Below are 15,938 nucleotides of genomic sequence, written 5' to 3'. Positions count from 1 at the left end.
TTCTGCAATTATGTTTTCAGATAAATTCAACAGAAAAGGCCAAAAATAGGTAACAGTATATATTTAGAAATCTCTAAAATATTCAACTGTGTTTTTTTTCTTTTTCAAAATGCATCATTTTATTTTCCTCATAAGACAGCTATAAACCTTATCAATGTGACAGTCACATGATTTCTTTAATCTCAAAATTTCCATGAGCATTCCTGGAGCTTATAGCCAGAGTAGTCCTGAGATTTCAAATATTAAATCTCTCCTCATAGCCACAAGTTCCTTTGATGTTTGAGTTATTAAACACAAAATCACTGGTAATTTGTCTTCAACCTTGTCCATTTTCTGTTCCTAAAAGTGTCAGCTATGCTGGGTGTTTTTTGTTTTTGTTTTTGTTTTTTTGATGAGCACTCTGATTCTATTTAGCACAACTTTTTTTTTCCATCAGATTTAGGTGAAAGAACAGAACATTTAGGAATTAATTAATAATACTAGGGATTCTATCCAACAATTCAACAACAAAGAAACAAACAAACAATTAAAAATGACCTTATCTTTCTCTTATCTTTCCAGGCTTGTCTCTTTCTGCCCACCACAGTTACCCACATAGATACACTGTGGGAACGGAGAGAGGAACAGAGTAGCAGTAGTATGGAGGCAGGACATTTTGAGAACATATAAGAGAAACCACGAGTGGTTCATTTTGACTCACTTTGGCCTGAGTCTGATGGTGGTGGTGGGACCTAATAGAATTTAACAAGGCCTTAAATTCTAGGATAAGGTACTGAGAATTACTTATATCTGCAACAAGAAACCATTTTTCTTAGTAGGAAATTGTCATGATCTTTAATTTTTTTAATTTATTTATTTTATTTATTTATTTTTGGCTGCATTGGGTCTTCATTACTGCATGTGGGCTTTTTCTAGTTGTGGCGAGCAGGAACTACTCTTCCTTGCAACGAGCGGGCTTCTCATTGCGGTGGCTTCTCTTGTTGTGGAGCATGGGCTCCAGGTGCACGGGCTTCAGTAGTTGTGTCTCATGGGCTCAGTAGTTGTGGCTCGTGAGCTCTAGAGCGCAGGCTCAGTAGTTGTGGTGCACGGGCTTAGTTGCTCCGTGGCATGTGGAATCTTTCTGGACCAGGGCTCAAACCCGTGTCCCCTGCATTGGCAGGTAGATTCTTAACCACTGCACCACCAGGGAAGCCCAGATGATCTTTAATTATAACACATTGGATGGACGACTTGAGGTAGGAAAACCATTTGGAAGGATCTATTTATTTTCTGCATCCTTTTCTGCTTCCTATCTAGTAACTGTGTTGTTTCATTTGGGGCAATGGTATTCAAAGTGAGCATTTGCTTGATTTCAGAAGAGCTTATAATATTGCCACTATCATGATGAACTCCCCAAAGCATAGCTATGGAATACTGATGGTCCTGGAGATGGTGTGGGATGGGCCAGAGAGAGGGCATTAAATAGCTTTGAAACACATGACAAGAATTTCAGTTATCTTTTAATCCATTCAATGATACCAACAAGGAAAACATCATTTTGGTGCTCTGTATCTTTAGCATCTAACACTTTGCTAATCTCCAGTTTTACAAAGAAATTATGCCTTAGGCACAGAGCCTTCTAGACATAAGACTCTACAGCAGGAATTTAATAACACTCTTTTTTTGTTATTACCATCTATTTATGTCAAGTGAAATTGCTTTCCATTTATGTTGGCATTATGCATCTTCCTTTTAAAATGCATTCATTTAAGTAAAATTTAAGAAGGATGGAAGTTGATTTACAGAAAAATGTTAAACAAAAGTACAGGGCTATGCAGTTATGGTGAAAATGAGAAAGGGAACACCAGTGAATAGAATTTGGAAAACCATAATTTGGTAGAAAATGTGGAATTTGGAGTCAGACAAGATTGGCTTAATATCCAAGGCATACTGAATAATGTAAGACAATTTTCTTAAAAGCCTTAGTGTCTTCATTCGGAAAAATGAAGAAAATAATACCTTCTTAATAAGACTGTTGAAAGGAATTAAAAGAGGAAATATTTTAAAAGTGCTGAGCACAACACAGTACTTAAGACACATAGTACATTTCAGTGTCCCTTTCCTTTCCTTTACCTGCTGACCACTAGGATTGGCCATTGCTCCCTGTTCCCAGGGTCCCCCCTTTCACAGTGTACCCTGTAGGCAGACTCTTGTGTCTGATGGCCTCGGAGTTCTCTCCTTGCTAGCTTCTCTACTGACAGGCTGGCATGGGACAGTCTGTCTGGCTTCTAGGAGGGGGAAATTCCAGGTTGCAGGTGGCAGGAACTCCTAGACAAGCTCTCCCCACAGGCATCCTCCTTCCGCCTCTTCACCAAGACGTAGAGTCTTTTGTTTCTCCTCCTCTCCCCTCCTATGTGCAAAGCAGCTAACAATCTGACCTTTAATTGGTTCCCCTATGGAGGAACTCACGAGCCCAAACTGGTACAGTCAAAACACTGAGAACCAGCTGATTTCTGACTTCTTAAGGATTCTTCACCAGATATAGAGTCAGACCCTACTACACTTCTTATAAGCTTGGGAAAAACACTCAGTTTCCCTTTCTGAGTCACAATTTCTTATCTGCAAAATGGAATTATTAAGGACCTCTTTTTAGGGTCATTGTGAGCAGGTAAAGTCTTCTAGCGTAGTGCCTGGCATCTGATATGACGGCATTCCACGGTATCAGTCCTCAACAAGTATTACCACATTCATGGACAGAACCACCATTTCAGAGCTGAAAAGAATTTGGAGATTATTAAATTCTTTCTCTCATCAGAAACAAGAATCTTCTCCAGCTTTAAAACTGTTCACTCTCCAGCTGGAGGCTCCCTTCCTTGAAAGGTAGGCAGTTCCATTGTTTGATAGATTACCGTTGTTAGTTACAAGTTTGATTCAAATACTGAGTTTAAATTTGCCTTCATTTAATCTGCTGTTCTTTCTGGAGCAAGACTGGATAAATCTAAGATTTAATGATTTATTCATCATTATTAATCTGTTTCCAGGTGGCTTCTGATCTGTCATTTCTAGAACCTCTCTGGTTCCTGTGAAGGACTTTCCCATTGCCTTTGGTTTCTCAGTACAGTACTAGATGGTTTTTCCCTAAATTTCAGTTAGTCCCACAAGCCTCATTATGTCATTCTGATGCAAAAAGAACCCTAAGACACTCAGACAAATACCTTGCATTACTTCTGGGATTTCTAGACAGCAAACAAGAGTCCTTAATAAAGTAGCATCTAAATGGGAAGACAACACAAGTTGTCTTCAACACCTAGAGTCACAGAAAGATTGAGGGAAGAGGGCAGCCACATGGTGGGTAGGGGAACAACCACTGCATAGAAGAGTAAATTCAGTGTAGCATGCCCGACAGGACATGAAGAGGCCAAAATCATACCAGGTAGGAGCTGGGAGAGCCCTTGAACTTGCTAGCTATTTCTTTCTGTTATTACTAGAGAGGAAGCTGGAAGCTGCCATGGAGGAATAATATGTGCAACCACACAACACGCTAGTTAGGTCCCAGTTCTCTGACGCCTAACCCAGTGCTCTTTCCCCAACACCAGGTCATCTCCTGCCCACCCACTACACTCTCCCTCCTGATGACTGTCCAAAGCCTCAAAGCCTCATTAGACCACAGTCGATGGAGCCATTTTCAACTCTAAGAGTCTGCACAGTCTCCAACAAGGCTCCTAAAGCCTTTAATCCTTAGAATCAAAGGATATAAGAATCTAGAATCTGGGAAGTATTTAGAAAGTCTAGTACAAGTCTTCATTTATAGAGGGAAAAAGAGAAAAGAAGAAAGGAAAGGAAAGGAAAGGAAAGGAAAGGAAAGGAAAGGAAAGGAAAGGAAAGGAAAAAGGAAAGGAAAAAGGAAAGGAAAGGAGAAAAAAAAAGAAAAGACCTGAATTACTTTCCAAGTTTACACCTCTTGTTATGGACAGAGCTGGGATGCAAGTAATAACAATAACTAAGTTTACTGAATGGTTATTATGTGTCAGATACAGAGTGTTATGACATTTACAAACATTGCTTCATTTATTGCTCTCAACAAATGCACAATTTTGCCTGCGTTTTTCAGATGAGGAAACCAAAGCAGGTAGCACTAACCTGTCTCTTGAGGGACAATGCAGTTAGTTATATGCAAGACAGTGGGGATACAGAAGTGACTAAAACCCCACCATCATCGACATGGTGTATACAGTCTGGTCATAAAGACATAGACATAAACAAGTGAGTGTTGGGCACTGTGATGAGTGCAACAGTAAGAAATTTGGATAGAGGCAGCTCAGAAAACAAAGTAACCAATTCCCCTCTGGCCTACTTTACATACAAATTAGAATCCCATTACTCTCTTTCTTAACATTAGAATAAAGGCATTTTCCATGTATAAGAACTATGTTTTATAAGATCCTCATAATATTCTATGAAATAGATAAACAGTCATTTATTTTAAAAAAACTTTCTTATAATATTCATTATTATAAATCAGTCTTCAAAAAACATCTTTGAATACTAAACATTTTTCCTCTTTTTCCTTTGACCACAAAATGTAACTAGTGGCTCAAGATGTTCCAATTTCTTTCCCCAAAATCACTTCCCTCATTTTACATACAGGTAGTGAAGCCCACGTCCAAAAGCATTAAGCTGTTTGACCATGTTAAAATAATTAATAAGTAGTTGACCTGAGCCTGGAACACAGGTTCATACAGTTTCCAAGGTGATGCCTAAAGGTTATAGGAGAAAAATATTTCTCTAGGTTGGGGTTTCTCCATCTTAGTACTATTGATATTCGGACCAGATAATTCTTTCTTCTGGGAGAGTATCCTGTGATTGTAGGATGTTTAGCAGCATCATTTGCCTCTACCAAATAGATGCCAATAGCACCCCAACACACATACCAGTTATGATAACCAAAAATATCTGCAGACGAATGTCCCCCGGGTCGGGGGCTGGCAAAATTGCCCTTGGTTGAGAACCACTGCTCTAAAAGTTTCCTGCTACTTTGATCTGAAAGCATATTCTCATTGACAGAAATGACAGTAACAAGACAACTTTTTCAATATTGAATAGACTTTGATTCACAACTATATGTGGACAAATGAACCAAGTGTAACTTACATATTAAACCTCAACAAATTCAGGATAAGATATCCGTAAGAGTTTTGAAATAGGTTATTCCAAAAAACAAGAAGAAATATATTATTCTGAAAGGCTTTTAGGATTCCTGCTGGTGTCCAACAGAATATATGATCCACACAGACAATAAAATGAAGGAAAAGAACATAGAAACAGACATCAACTCCACAGCTATCTTGGTCTTCCAAGCTGCTAATCTCCTAGGATTTCTCTGAAAAGACAAACCATATGGAGGGCTTGTTACCTGGCACTAGTGTTTATGAATCCTTGGGTAGTTATACAGGGCCTTGGGAAAACTCTGGCAATCAATAAGGAAGACTGTAAAGGAATCCCTTTCAGCTAATGCATAGGTGTCTGGTTTCTTAGATCACAGAATTAAAGGGGTCAAAATCTTGTAATGAGTCTACATATGTGGCCACTGATTGTATCCCCTACCATTCTGATTTCAAGAGACCATGGTTAGAGGGTGCTAGTGGATCTCCCAAAACCCATTCAGCATGAAGTAAGCAGAATTTGGCACAATTTCAGCTTTGCTTCAATTGCTCTCATATGTGTATAGAAAGTAAAGTCATAACTGGGTAGAAAAATGGCCTGGAAGTTTGCTTCAAGATAAAATGCCACCCAATGCATAGAGTCAAGGATTTCACAAAGGAGGACTGGGCCACTGTTCTTCTTCATGCATCTCTACATCCTATGTCTTCAATTTGATGACTAAATGTCTGACCAACAACACATAGACTCCTAGGTGTAGCAGAGGGGAAAGAAGCTCTAGTAATTACTAGCTGAGAGCTCATAGGCAGCTTTCTTCACTTCTCTGAATCCCAGTTTACTTAATTGAACATATGTCCCCAGATTTTGAGGGGATTCAATGAGATATTATATAACTCATCTAGCACAGCATCTACTTCATGATAAACACTCAATAAATGTTAGTTCTTTTTCCTTTTATTACTCTTCAATAGTCAGGCTGTGGGCTAATGAACATTCTTCTTATCTTGAAGGTCCTTGGGCATTTTGCTAAATAAACTCTTCAGTTAAAATCCAGGATAGAGTTGGATGGTAACCTCCGTAAGGAAAAGGATTGTGTTTGTCTTTTTCTGTTATATGAATGATACCTTAGTACTTGGCATATATTAGGTGCTCAAAAAATCTTTGCTGAAAGAAAAAATATATAAATAAATAAACTGATCAGACAATAACATCTTGGTATTGAGAAAGGAAAAAATAGCATTTCTTTAGTGCCCACCTTGTGCTAATCGTCTTGATATACACTCTCCAGCTATTAATTTATTTAATTTTCTCAAAGTTTAGTCCCATGTTTTAGAAGATGAAACTGTGGCTTAGGTAACTTGGCTAAGGTCACTTGGTAACTAAGTGGGTTTGGCTGAACTTCAAAGTCCTAACCCCTAGTACAGAATGTGAACTTAATTGGAAATAGAGTCATTGCAGATGTGATTAGTTAAGATAAGGTCATACTGCAGTAGAGTGGGCCCTTAATCCAATATGACTGGTGTCCTTATAAGAGGGGAGATTTGCACAGGAGGAATATGTCCATTTCATGATGGAGGCAGAGACTGGAGTGGAGTCCAAGGAATGCCAAGAATGGCTGGCAAACAACTGAAGCTTGGAAGCCTTCAGGATACCAACACTGCTCAAAACTCATTTCTGAGTATCCTATACCCTTGATGTGTATCTTGAATTGGCATTTTTAAAAATGGACGCTTATTTACCTGGATATAATAATAGTGCCCGCCACCACCATTGGACAGACCTGGTGCTCTAATGCCGAGTTATTACACACTAGGTAATCTCTGGCATGTCTTCATTGGCATTATAAAATGTGGCCAGAAAGACAGGCCCTCAGAGTAAGAAGTCCGTATTGGTGGTAGGAAACTCAGTTTAGGAGTACTTTTGTCACCAAGTATCGGTTATTTAGCACACAGCTCTCAAATGAGACTCATCTGTGTTTCTGGATGAGATGATGGCACTCTGTTCAATCTGCTAAATGCCACTGTGTATAGAATAACATCTTGAGAAGCTACCTAATGCATAAGCTGTTTAATGCTATAAAATATACTACCTAAATTAAATGCCACTTACTTTTTCAGAGATGAATTAATCAACATCCTGGTCAAATTCAAAGCTTTTTGATGTATAAAACTTCATAAATTATAGGGGGGCAGGGAGGGAGGCGCACGAGGGAGGGGATATGGGGATATATGTATACATATAGCTTATTCACTTTGTTATACAGCAGAAACTAATACAACATGGTAAAGCAATTATACTCCAATTAAGATGTTTTTTAAAAAACCTTCATAAATGGAACTAGCCCATCAATAAGCAAAGTATAACGAAAACCTGCCTAGATATTTGGGGGTAGAGGGTGGGGCGCATGTTATTCTGAGTGTTTTTTTGCTCCTCAAATTAACAATCTCTGTAGAGGTAAACAAAGACCCCCAAATAAGAACAAGCACTGCTTATTGTCAGCAAGGGAGGCAGCCCCGACTATAGCTTGAATTTGGCACAGACCCAAATCCAAGGCAGAAAGAGGAATTGAAAAGCTTTATGGTGGCAAAAGGGGAAGGTGCAGGCTGATGGAAGGTTGAGGGAGTGGGGAAGCTGGAGGTGGGCTGACTAGAAGATGGGCATCCTACGTAACTGCTGAGGGAGAGCATATTTGGCTTCCCCTTGTTGGTCCTAAGAGGATGGGTGTGGGCAAAAATGGCAAGCTGTCAGTTTAGTCCTGACCACTTGGGGCTGATTGCTGCAAAGGTGTGGTTTGACTCTCTGACCTGAACCCCACCTTTGTTGTCTTCAGTTAACTGAACACGAGGCAACACCCAGAACAGAGAGACACAGGCTTCTGGCAGGGAACTCTGAGGCCTCAGTTCGATGTCTACCAAGGTCCAAGGGTGCACAAACCCAAACGCATCTTCCGTTGAACATCCTCAGGCAGTTGTTCCTCCTGGCAGCTGCAAGGTGTCTAGAATTCATCCCAGATGTCCATGGGACTGCCTGTTCCTAGTGCCTTTCCCTGAAGAATCGCCTCAGGACATAGCTTTCTCTTTCTGACCCAGTCCAACTGCCAGCACAAATCCACTGTCCTTGCTTTGAGGCTGTGACTCCATCTATGACATTTTGTTTGGTAGGATATTTACATGAGTTGAATCCTGGTTATCTAGGGAACTTACAAGACTTGGAGCACTTCCTTGCACTTGACCTAAGGCGTAGAAGTGGGCTAAACCAGGCTTTGCCATGCTGGGAGGTTGGAGTGAGGAGCTTGTTAAAGCTGCAGGACCACAGCTCTCAGAGGGAAGGCTGAATTCGCAGCTACACACATTCTTGGAGGGAAGGGCCTCTTCTGGGACAGGGGAGAGTCTTTGAAGTGGAAAGGAAACAAAGATGCGTGGACTCCCAGGATAGTTCTTTTGGAGGTAAATGTGATCTCAACCACTCAGGCAAGACTAGGACCTCAAGTAAGCTGAGAAAGCCCATGCCCTTTGAAGGCTGGAAGCTTGCTCTGGCTCTAGGCCAGGATATACTTTGAACAGTTTGGAAATAAGAAAGTCCCTGGGGTTTTCTACACTGCTTACTTGTGTTTCCTGGCTCTTGCTATTGGGTGGGGAGACAGCAACCTGCTTGGGATTCCTGGTGCCAAGCTCATTCCAAAGGGCTGGTGAGGCAGGGTGGGAGCCGCCTCTGTCTCCAACCTGCCAGGTACCATACTTCTCCCAAGGGAGGGCCTTCTGCTAGGTTGATGTCTGAACCTGAACTTGAAAAGGTCAAAGGCTCAAGAGGCTGACTGGTGTCCTAGGAATCTTCTGAAGGGAACAGAGATTTAGTCATCAAACACAATAGAGAGGCTCTGGGCTCCCTCAGTTTGGTCTCATTCTCCCAGAGTCTCCTGCTGCCCAGACCTCATCCAGGTGTCCAGGCTGGTCAAGATGTTGGGTCAAGTCTCCAAAGATCTTATGTGTCTCCTGACCTGCTCTTGGATCAGGGACTCAAAACTGAGTTGGAAGGAGTGGAGTTGGCTGTTGTAGAACCTCAGCAGCTCATCCAGGAGCTGTTTGTTCTTGGCTTCAAGGTCATCCCATACAGGCCAAAGGTCTTCTGGGCAGCACCAGCCCTGCCTTCTCCTTTTCCTCATACTTTTCCACCGTGGTCTGCAATCACCTATAGTCCTGGTATATAGGAAGGCTGCTTCCCACCACCTTCTCACCACCATGTTGAGGTTCTGGAAGACACTGCCAAACTTCTTCAGGGTTCAGTAATGGTCTTTCAGATCTGGTTCACTTTTTCCTGGTTGAAGGTATCCATCCACTTCATGGCCATGTCCAGGGTGGTCACCATGTTCAGTAAGTCCTGGTCTTGCTGGCAGAGGGGATTAGAGAGTAAGTCTAAGGACATCTTCACAGCAGATTTGATGACCAGGTCAGCACTGGGACTCTTCATGTCCTTTCTCAGCCTCCTGGTCTGCTCTTCCAGCTGCTGGAGTTTTCTATACTTCCTTTCACAGTCTCTCTCCACTGCTGATCAGTCTTGGAAGGAATTCAGCTCATGTTCGTGATCGTGGCCCTGCTGCCAGGATTTCAGCTGCAACTCGGTCCTCCTTTTTTTTTTTTTAAGGAGACTTGTTTTACTTAGAGTGGAAAATTCTGCCAAGGACAAAGTCAACACAACCATATGCATGGAACACAAATATATGTATGGAACATTACATATACAAAGTGTGCTTGTAGGGTTGTAGCAATGCAGGAGTAAGAAGTTAGGAACACGGAAGAATTCTTCCCTACAGGTTTCAGAGGGAGCATGGCCCTGACTTGATTTTAAACTTCTGGCCTTCAGAACTGTGACACATTAAACTTCAATACTTTTAAGCCACCTCGTTTGTGATGTTCTGTGATGGCAACCCTAGGAAATGAATACATATCCTCTGTGCAAAGTATTGCCTAGCCTGTTAGAGATTCTCTCAGAAGAATGTTCCTCTCTGTTGCTGGAGGTGCTCAAACACAAGTAGGAAGACTACTCAGTGGTGATGTTGTTGAGGAATTTAAATTATTACTTATTTTTAAGAGTCCCACGTAAGCCAGATTCTATGATCTTAAGATATGAAGAGCTTGGAGGGGAATGATTCTGGCATTACATTACAACATTTGGAGGTGACTCTGATGAGTATTACCAGGACAGCTAGATTTTTCTAAATTGGCCCAGTCTTATAAGCTACAGCCACCAATTAGAAAAATATTTTTTAAATTAAATTTATTTACTCATTTATTTTTGGCTGCATTGGGTCTTCGTTGCTGCACGCTGGCTTTCTCTAGCTATGGTGAGTGGGAGCTACTCTTTGTTGCTGTGCACAGGCTTCTCACTGAGGTGGCTTCTCTTGTGCAGCACGGGCTCTAGGCACGCGGGCGTCAGTAGTTGTGGCACGTGGGCTCTAGAGCACAGGATCAGTAGTTGTGGCACACGGGCTTAGTTGCTCGGCAGCATGTGGGATCTTCCTGGACCAGAGCTCGAACCCGTGTCCCTTGCATTGGCAGGCGGATTCTTAACCACTGCACCACCAGGGAAGCCCAGAAAAAGACTTTTTTAAAGTGCTGTTAAGGTCTTTCTCAATGACTTATCCACTTTCAAAGTTCGCCCTCCATGTGCACTGTGGATTTAATTGCTTTGTCTATATCTTGCCATTTTTCAGACCTAGGAGTGAAAATGTGTTTCAGGTGTGAAATACTGTCTTGAACTAAGAAAGCAGGAGTGACTAAGACTCACCCAAGCCCTCCAACAGAGCCCCAAACTCCTTACCTGCTCTTAGAATTTAAGTATTAGATGCCTAAGACTGTGGAAACCACCAAACCTACAAATGATTGAGTTATTTGTAGTGAGGTGGATGGACCTAGAGTCTGTCATACAGAGTGAAGTAAGTCAGAAGGAGAAAAACAAATACCGTATGCTAACACATATATATGGAATATAAAAAAAAAAAAAAAGGTTCTGAAGAACCTAGGGGCAGGACAGGAATAAAGACACAGATGTAGAGAATGGACTTGAGGACACGGGGAGTGGGAAGGGTAAGCTGGGACGAAGTGAGAGAGTGGCAGGGACATATATACACTACCAAATGTAAAATCGATAGCTAGTGGGAAGCAGCCACATAGCACAGGGAGATCAGATTGGTGCTTTGTGACCACCTAGAGGGGTGGGATAGGGAGGGTGGGAGGGAAACACAAGAGGGAGGAGATATGGGGCTATATGTATATGTATAGCTTATTCACTTTGCTATAAAGCAGAAACTAACATACCATTATAAAGCAAATTATACTGCAATAAAGATGTCAAAAATAAATAAAAAGCAAATTTTTTAAAAAACTGCACAAATTTCAAAGGTTTCTGGCCTATGTTCCTTGTTGGAAATGGAGCCTCCTGACTTTTTAGTGTTAAAGGAGCCTCAGTTTCCTTCTTGAGATTATCCCCCATTATTGGATATTGATTTATTATTTTCATAAAATTGCACATGGGAGCCTGTTGCCTGAGACCAGTCATAAATTATGAAAATGTGTTCAGCTCCTCTGTAGGGACTGATCATCTTATGGGGAGAATTACTCAGAACTAAATTTAACTGCTTTGTATAGGTTTGCGAGAAGGTTTGATGTCCCTGGCCCTCTAATGAGGAAGGGAAAGTAGAAAGGGGCTAACGTTTTCTAACAACCTACAAGGGACCAAATTCTTTGCATGGTACTTAATTTAATGCTCTTAACACAATGAAGCACAATCACCACCTGCTTTGATAGAAGATAAAGTAGAGGCACAGAATGATGAAAGACTTTCCCCAGGCTAGTGAAGGAGCAGAGCCAGAGTCAAACCTAACTTTGTCTGCCTCTGAAGTTAAACCTCTTTCCAATTACTGCATTGCCATTCTAAAGTGGAGTAGTAATATCTCAGCTAGAGGTGGACAGAGTGGTTTTTATTAATATCAACCTAAACCTTGTGTTCTTCAAGTTCTGAGAGATTTGCTCCAAGGAGCCATTAAGAAAGGATACTGATCCAAGGGCTATCAATTAACACGCTCTTCATACACAGCTATAAGCAGCTATTTAAAACCTGGGTAATATCTTCCTAAAAATACGTATCAGTTGTCTGGGTATTTATGCCCTATCGCTCTTGGTTTTCCATCCTTGACTCCTTGACTTAATAGAATTTTCCTTAATTCCTTTTCTCTCTTTATGGCTTCGCAAGAGGCTAATTTGCAGGCAAAACTGCTAATTTTACAGTTGCTTTCCGCTTCCTCAGCATGAGACTGACTGAGGAGTTATTAATAGAAGAATAGGATTCCCTTTTCATCCTTTTGCTACTGACTGTTGTAGGAGGTGGGAAAAACTCCATTATTTAATAACATTTGTTCTTCTTGAAAGGTCATCATTCCAGCCTTTCAGTTTCCACTAAAGTATAGCAGTATCAGCAGCCACAGCAGCCACTTTCTCTTCCTGAAGGGATTCTGGAATTCCTCCAGGTTATACAGTTGGCATAAAACTGTCTTTGAGATCCTCCTTGGGAATGGGGTCCAGCTGGGAAATTCTCTCGGTATTTCTGTGCATTTTCCAAATAGTAATTTCTAGCCACAATTATTTTTAAATGTGCCACTCACCTACATTCCTGAAAAGGATGCTGAATTTGGGATATATTAGTTGAGAATTGTATTTGGCTGCTCATAGCAGAGAATAGAAATAATAGTGGCATAAACAAGAAAACATTATTTTTCACATAAAATATGTTTTAAAATAGACATTCAGGATTGGTATGGTGACTTCACATTGTCATCAGAGACCCAAGCTCCTTCTGCCTTTCAATTTTGTTGTCACTACCATGTAGTTTCCATCCTCACAGCTGACCTATGGTCTCAGATAGCCACTGGACCCATGCCTATAAATTTATGATTCTAATCAGGAATCAGAACATAGAGTAAAGGGCAAAAGGGACAGATCAGCTGTCTCTCCATCACTTATGGGAATTTCCCATAGGTCCTTGCAACAGATTCTGTTTAGATCTCAAGCTGTAAGGGAAACTGGGAACCATACATAGTCTTTTATCTGGGCACACTGCTGCCTCCATAGTAACTAGGGTTATCTTACTAAGAAGAAAGGGTAGGACAATATTAGAGAGGCAAATAGCATGTCTGCTACATGGAACAAAGAGAATGACTAAATAAAATTAAGCCAATAAACCCTTACTAACCACCTATTTTAAGTCTGGAGATGAAATAGAAAGTTTAGATTAATTCCTTTAAGGAACAAAAACTTACCTACATTATATACCTCATGTCTTCTTAGCCTAGAATGCTTTTTCCTTCCTTGTTCACCTGGAAAACTTGTATTAATTATTCAAGGCTGTTCTCCAATATCACCTGCTGTCTGATGCTTCCTTGGAAGATTCTTCCCAGGAAGAATTTATCAATTGCCAGGTGCTCTGCCCTGTCCCTAGAGCACCTTGTCCTTCACTCTACTTCACCACTTAATTCCTCAGAGGCAGTGTGCTGAAGTGAGGGTAACACGAGAAGTAGGAAATGCTGACGTCAACTCCCAGGTCTGTTGCTTACTAGCATTGAGACAGATGCTTTTGCCCTTTGAGCTACCGTTTTCCTGCTGCAGAAGAGAGAATGCTAAGTTCCACTTCAGGGACTTTTGTGAAGATTAAATGAGATTTCTTAGGAAATACTATCCAAAAGAAATTTATATCAGTTATATATAAATAAAATATTATTTTATTTATTTATAAAATATTTATTTATATTTTATTTATTTATTTTATTTATTATTTAATTTTAGTCAAAATTAAATAAAACTGATGTGAAAGTCCAAAGCATTTTTTAAAATAGAAAAGGTTACTACAAAACAGTAAGTTTTAAATTCCTGGTAATTTTAATGATTCTAAATCTATATGGCCTTAAGATAACCTCAACATAATGTAATGCAAAAAAATGAAAGTGAAACTTCAGATAGAAATAGATAAACCTATGACCTATTAGAATATTATAACACAATTATCTGTGAAAAAATAAGCACAAAGGTCAGTAAAGATCTAGAAAATTTGAACAACACAACTAACATGTTTGATTTAATGAATATCTATCTATCTATTTATCTATATCAGTCTTGAATCAATGTCAGAGAACACACATCCTATTTAAACACATGCAGACTCTATGAAAAACTGTCCTAGGCCATAATGCAATCTCAACCGATTTCAAAGAATTGTCATCATACAGACCATCCTCTCTGACCATAATGTAACTAATGCAGTGAAAAGTTACTCACAAAAATATAATTAAACACAATATAAAATTGGAAATTTTAAAATTTACTTTAATGCCAACCCCAGTTAAATAAAATTCTCTACCTACTCTCCAACATCCTCACAGCAGAACTGATTAGAGAAAAACCAAAACCCTGCTGATTGGTCTCATTTTACATTCATGACCATTAAACTCAAGCAGAACTTTAAGATTGCTTGGTATTCATGCTAATTTCACTCATCCTCCTACTCTCTTATGTAACTACTCTACACCTTTTTCTCTTTCCCCAAACCACGACACCCACTCCCATACTTCCTCTCAGCTTAGACCTTGCTTACTATTTCCCTCAGAAGAAAGAAGCAATCAGAAGATAACTTTAACAAGCTCACATCAGAAAATATATTCACCTGTTTCTTCTTTAGCTTTTCTTGTGACACATAAACTCTTCATGTACCCTATGGACTTCAACCCCTCCACTTTTACACCAAGTCCCACTTTCTGTCACCCACTCAAGAATAGCTCCTGCACTTCTCCACCTTATTTCCTATGTCACAAATTTTCATAATCACACAAACATGTAAATTTTCCCATCTTATAAAGAGAACATGTTTTCCTCCATGTACTTCCCTCTCCCCTTTTACAGAAAAAAATCCTTACAGTAGCTATGAGAATGCATCTGGTGACCTCCAACTACAGGTCTGCTGACAAAGAACCCAATTGCTATGCTCTATAATCTACCTCTACACTTGTACCAAGGCCATGTTTCGCACAAGCAACTTAGTCAGTGGCCAAGTATAGCAGGAACACTAAAGCAGGTACGTTTAGTCCACTAAATAAGACTCCTCTGATGCCTTTGGCTACAACTCTCTGATAGCCTTATGGAAATGTCCTTTAGCCACGTGGTAGTCTATGACGTGTCCATCCAACCTGCAGTCCCTTTCTCCCTCATGAAAGTCAGACTTACAAGCAGTTGAAGGACTATCCCAATCTTTTTAAGCTCTCTCCCCACTTTCTCTAACACAGGTATGTTTCCTAATAAAATCCTTGCACATTTAATTTCATCTGGGAATCTGCTTCTCAGAGGATTCAAACTAATTCACTCCTCTGAAGAGTTTACTTTCCTCACTCTCCATTTCTCTCCTCTCACTTTGTCTTGAATCCATCCTAATCAAGTTTTTGAGCCACAACTCCATTGAAACTGTTCTTGTCAGCAAATTCCACGACTGCTCAATTGAAAGATTAAACTTCTCCATATTTTAGTTGCTCTACCAGCAGTATTTGATACAGTTCATCACTCCCTCTTCTTCAAACTGAAAGGCTGACAGGATATACTAAATTGTAACTTGTTTATTCAACTGCTACTCACCTTCTCCATTTAGATGTTTTATATGTATCTCTGATTTAACCAGCCCAAAACTGGGGATTTGATGATATTCCCTCCAAATATTCATTCTCTCTTAATCTTCTTCAATCTGTAAATGAACATTCCATCCTGAAA

At 40.2% G+C, this 15,938-nt stretch overlaps 1 pseudogene; it reads right to left on the bottom strand.

Annotated features, from left to right (window-relative positions):
- Positions 1–9,026: 9,026 nt before the first annotated feature.
- The window catches only part of LOC116757551, a 71,747-nt pseudogene continuing 64,835 nt past the window's right edge, over positions 9,027–15,938 (bottom strand).

Source organism: Phocoena sinus, chromosome 1 (genome assembly GCF_008692025.1).
Source record: "Phocoena sinus isolate mPhoSin1 chromosome 1, mPhoSin1.pri, whole genome shotgun sequence".
Classification (NCBI taxonomy): domain Eukaryota; kingdom Metazoa; phylum Chordata; class Mammalia; order Artiodactyla; family Phocoenidae; genus Phocoena; species Phocoena sinus.
The sequence above is the reverse complement of the archived record's forward strand: the minus strand, read 5'-3'. Positions and strand labels throughout refer to the sequence as shown.